At 38.0% G+C, this 5,590-nt stretch overlaps 1 long non-coding RNA gene across 2 annotated transcripts; it reads left to right on the top strand.

Annotated features, from left to right (window-relative positions):
• The first annotated feature begins 460 nt into the window (after nt 1-460).
• On the top strand, nt 461-5,321 carry LOC132841020 (uncharacterized). 2 transcript variants are annotated; one of them, XR_009647853.1, is made up of 4 exons: nt 461-602; nt 3,182-3,979; nt 4,081-4,259; nt 4,821-5,321. It is a non-coding gene; the product is annotated as an uncharacterized LOC132841020 (long non-coding RNA). The 2 variants fall into 2 exon arrangements; XR_009647852.1 differs by lacking the exon at nt 461-602 and having other exon boundaries at nt 2,451-3,979.
• The last annotated feature ends 269 nt before the right edge of the window (nt 5,322-5,590 follow it).

The following is a 5,590-nucleotide window of genomic DNA, read 5'->3' as shown; positions in this document are numbered from 1 at the left end:
CACTACTGTTGAGGTTTTTGCATTATTGGCCAAGTATCTTTTGCTGTAGGCTATTAGCTTCGGGACAGTGACGAGCTAGTTAACGGTCACGCTTCATTTGAACTTTTAGCTAGCCTAAGGGCCATTAGTCACACGAGTATGAATTTTTATTTAGAAGTGAAACATTAAACACTTACTTTAAAAGTCCTAAATTGAAGATTGTCAGCTAAGATTTGGGTTAATAAGAATACTTAACTGTCAACATTATCAGCCAATAACATTGTACAGTGAAAATCAGTTTAGTGGCTGTAAATGGCAGCAAAATTTAACGTGTTAAAATGAACAGACTAAACTTATAAAAAAGCAGGGGGAAAACAATACAAAAAACTATAAAAACAGCACAAAATTTGACAACGTAAGCCAAATAGTTTTGTTTCTAGGCATTAAATTCTGTCTTGCTACTATTTCTTACTAACAGAAAAGGAGTCTACACTTAAGACTGCTGAGCAGAAACTCTTGCAAGAGGACCTACCAAAAAGCAAGAAGAGAAAGAGGGTACCCAACAAACTTTACCTTGACACACAGGAGGACAAGTTTTTTTTGTAGAACAAGTTGCAAAAAAGGTAAGAGGGTTCTTTTCATGACAGCTGTTTTGATAATATATTTTTACATTTCTGTCTGTATATATTTGTACATTTCTGACAGTGGTTAGCACTGTCGCCTCACAGCAAGAGCCCAGCAAGCAATTTTGCATTTAAAAGACCTTGTCTAGGCTAAAACAAGGCAAAATTTGGGCTGTCAGTGAAAATTTAATAGACCAAATGAAAACACCTTGTAATCACTGTTGACTTTGCGTACATGATGGAATCATCTCGCAAGTTATTTTGGCAGAAGCGACATGTAAGCAAATTCAAGGTTATTTTGCCTAGAAGTGTTAATCATTGTACTAAATTGGGTCTCTAGTTAACCTAGACCAGGGGTCACCAACCTTTTTAAGACTGAGGGCTACTTCAAGGGAACTGAGTAGTACGAAGGGCTACCGGTTTGATTCAAACTTCCTCAAGAGCAAAATTGCACAGATCACTTTTTAATAATAATAATAATAATAATAATAATAATAATAATAATAATATTATGGTGAAGAGACAATTCTCGACAATTATTAACAATGATTTATACAACATTGATGGAAGGAATATTCACAAGTAATTTAGTCTTTTCAGAAAATGTTCACATTTCTGTGCACCATTTTTAGTTTAATGTTATGGTGTTTTCAATGAACACATATCTCTTCTTTGTCTGTAAATGTCTGTTAGTGGGAAGCCTGGCACTGCATTCTGCACACCAGTGTACTGTAATCTGGTGAATAATTTGACACTGCAAGTCTGAGTGAGTCTTATCAGTAAGGCGTGTTCTGTGTTTGTTCTTGATAAAGTTCATTTTAGAAAAGGCTGATTCACAGAGATAGGTTGAACCAAAAAGGCATGCAAATTTCATAGCTGCTATGCATACACGACTGTACTTTTCTGTGTCCACAAGGCACCAAAAGTTTGATGCAGACTGATGGGCTTTGAGGTGGAGGTCATTTTGCAATGTTAGGATTTCTATCTCTACCTGTCCAGCATCTAATTTGAACAGAGCACTTAGTTGCTCAGCAGTGCATGCCATGTCCACTTGCATGAAAGGATTTGTAACGGCTTTTTTCTGTCCTTAATGTGCCGCCGGGTGTTTAGGTAGCATTAAAACTTTTGTGACGCAGACTGAAGTGTCTCGCCACATTGTGCCGCTTTGCCGTCGCAACAGTCGTCCCGCAAATGAGACAAACACACTTTTCTTTGACTGACGTAAAAAGAACTCTTCCTGCCAAACACTGTGAAAATAGTGTTTTTTCTGTCGCTTTTCTGCCATTTTTTGGCGGGTAAATCACAACTAACTCCTCATCGTTGCTGCACCACTTCCTTGTGTCAGGAGTCGGACGTGATGTGCGCGCAATATTGACATTTGACTTCAGAAAAGGCCAGAGTTTGTTATATACATAAAACATTTTTGTTTTAAATTTTTTTAATTAAATAAAATGAAATTAAATATCGTCATTTTAAAATCTATGTTAATGCAAGCGTTTTTTATTCAAAAACTACAGCAATAAAATTTTTTTAGGCGTAGCTAACCGCGTTGGTGACCCCTGACCTAGACGATGAAATGACGGCTATTGCTTGCTGGGAGGGTTCTGGGTTCAAACCCGCTGGCTGGCTGGGGCCTTTCTGTGTGGAGTTTGCTATTCTCTCAGGGTACTCTGGCTTCATCCCACAGGCGAAAGGTTGCATGCATGTTAGGTTAATTGGTGATTCTAAATTGCCCATAGGTGTTTGTGTGTCTGTATTTGTTAGCGCTGCTGGGATGTACAAGAACGTGCCTGGCAACTTAAAAAAAAAAAAAAAAAAAAAGGAACTATAGTACTACAGCTATGAATTTAAACAGAGTCTAACCATGGACCCTATTATACTTAATGATTCATTTTAATCAGTTTTTGGTTTCATTTTCCTAACTTTTGTGTGTATTGTTTCATACATAAATGATTTTATCATTTTTACCCATTAGAAAAACTACAGACTCATAGCTGCAAGACAGTCTGAATTAGAGGTTCTTCTCCAAGAAGAACCTATCCTCAGCCCAGTGGGGACTGCTTTAGAGGCACTTGAGGAGGAGGTCAGGGCCCTCAGGGAAGAGAATGAAAGACTGCAGGACCAGCAGAGTGTAGGATCTTCTGCAGCCAGTAAAGATCTTGAGACCCAAGTCAAGGCTTTACATAAGAACACCAGGCTGCGCAAAATGGCAGTTAAAGGCAACTATCTCTTGTAGATTAAAATAGTGATTCTTTTAGATTGAATAAATCACGTCTCCTTATTTCTAGTGTTATTGTTAGAGATGTATCTGTGTCTACATTTTTAGGAGATATCTACTGATGTAGTATAGGGTTTCCTGTAGGAAAAAATTTAGCCTAGGGCAAAACACTGTAGCGCCACTGAGGCAAAATTGGTCTGGCAGAAATGCTATAATGCTTTCTGAAACCCTTACCAAAACATTTTGCTACACTTTGAGACACCAAAAAATGAGCAGAGGTGTATTTTGAGTTTTACATGTTATGTATTTATAACTTGTTTGGAGTCCTGTTGTGGTACATTCGGTGGGCCATATTTTCCAGAAATTCCATCATTTCGGACAAGATCACAGACGCCCCTTTTCCACCGAGGCAGTTTGAGTGCTGGTTCGGAGCCAGAGCCTAATTTAGAACCAGTTCTTTCTGTTTCGACAGCCAAAGCACCGGCTCTGAACCAGGAAAAGTGGTTCTTAAGTAGCACCAAAACGTTGCTGATCTAGACTTAAGAACCGCTTGCGTTAAGGGCTGGGGCGGGGCTACTGTTAGCGCATTTGATAATGTACCGTAAGTATACTAATGTTTAATACACTTTTACTTTACCACGATATGATACATTATCAGCACACATGATAGTAGGTAGCTAAAGGCTAAGGCTAACTTTTTTCTGGGTTAATGATAAAATAACGTTATGTACTTTCTCGATTACAACCTCCGTTTATACAAATTACATGGAGCTGCACGTACACGTTGGATTCGCCTCATTTGGATGTTAATGTAGGTTCACAAAGCCATGAGAATTAACAGTAAAGCAACATCCGGCATTGTTGATGTGTTTGTGTTTGCCGCTGCTGCGCTAACGGTGCTGGCACACGTGACATGTACACAGTGACGTCAGACTCGGCTCTGTGATGCTCTCTAGCCGGTGGAAAGGCAAACCAGTTCTTAGAATGTTCGGCAGTGGAACCAACTTTGAACCAGCACCGGTGCTAGCTCTGAACCAGCACCCAGTTCTTTTTGGTGGAAAAGGGGCAAGAGAGCTCAAGCAATGGAAATGAAACCGAATATGAGGCCAGTGTTGCTCTACCATCACCTCCTCAATCCACATCTCCCAAACCAACATCAGTAAGTACATTTTTGTAATGGTCAATTAAAAACATAAAACATTCTGTGGTGATTTTCTTTGTTTTTATTCTGGTTTGTCTTTCCTTCTTATAATTAATTAGGTGCCACTAGGGAATGATGACTCCACCAGATTGTCTGCCCATTATTGGCACCCTCCTGCTGGGCCTGTTCAGCATTGATGTCCTACTGAAGTCCAACCTGACGGGAGGGGTCAACAAGGTCGATCCATCTGCAAAAAGATGCCAGCCTCTGGACCCCAAGAAGCTTACAGCTTTACTCAGTAAGACAATAAGAATTTATTTTTAATGGATTAATATATTTTGCAAAGTTATTGTAAATGGTAAAGGGTAACAAACACTTTAGGACTGAAATGTACACAACTAATAGCGAAACAGATGGACGAATAAAAAGCTTTAACAGCTTTGATATTCTTTTTAGATATAAAGCGATTTCTCTATCTAGTCAGAATACATCACATCATTTTTAGCATTAAAATAGATCCCCTGTAGTAGCTTTAAAATCCCAGCACCAATTCACCTCCCATAGGCATACGCTTCGCTACAGCAAAGTACAGTTGCTTTCACTGACCACAATACTTCCTGGAAAACAAAGTGGATACAGTAGTATAACCTCCTCACTCTAAAAGCCCCTTGGAGAACCTTCCTATCTCCTTCCTTGGTTCCTTGAGAAGCCAATTCTGATTTCAGACTGAACTATTTACAGGTAACCCACTGAAGAGTGAGGACTAGGCATATAAGAAAAATATTACCAGTATTAGGATCCACCTCATCTTTTGCAACAATCATTATGGATGTCTTTCTTATTTTATTTTCTTTTACAGATGCAGTTGTTCAGCAACACCCAGGGGTGAAGATTCCAGACATACGAACGGCCATAAACAGAAGGATCTGTGAGTTAAGACACCAGGAGAAGAAAAAGTCCACTTACAACTGAAGGACTGGCCCAGGCTGGCCAACCAGAATGAGTCTTGATAAGTTAGCATGCGGGATCCATAACACTGCACTAAAGGATTGTCTTGATTTTTCCACTGAGGGATTGTTCTGTTTTTGTTGCACTAAAGACTTTTTTAATATATTATTATGATGAAAAACAATTGTCCTTTAGGAAATGTTTTATTAATTCTTTTAAGTATTTTTGTTCATTTATAGTTGTTGCCATCTATTGGATCACATAAAAATATCACATGTTTAAAAGAAGAAAAAAAAAAAGATTTTATAGCCTTGAACTAATTATGATATGGCATATATGGCACATCCCTACCAGCAAACCAGCCGTTTGCCGAGCACATTATGTACATTATGTGTACATAAGCTTCAGTTGGAACCATGGTGAATTTCATTCTGTTTGTTCTCAGGTCACTGTCCCTTCGCTGCTGCTTTTGAAATAAACCAGTTACTGTGAACTATACTGATGTCTTATTCAATCTATTATATTTTAAAATAGATTAGATTATAGTAAAAGATTAAAATTAGTATTAGATTAAAATTAGATTATTTCATATTTACCATGTATACAATATATAATATGATAATTATATATAATGTATTATGTAATATAAATCTATATTTAAGACATATGTTCACATATAAA

Source organism: Tachysurus vachellii, chromosome 26, assembly GCF_030014155.1.
Source record: "Tachysurus vachellii isolate PV-2020 chromosome 26, HZAU_Pvac_v1, whole genome shotgun sequence".
NCBI classification, from domain to species: domain Eukaryota; kingdom Metazoa; phylum Chordata; class Actinopteri; order Siluriformes; family Bagridae; genus Tachysurus; species Tachysurus vachellii.
The sequence above is the reverse complement of the archived record's forward strand: the minus strand, read 5'-3'. Positions and strand labels throughout refer to the sequence as shown.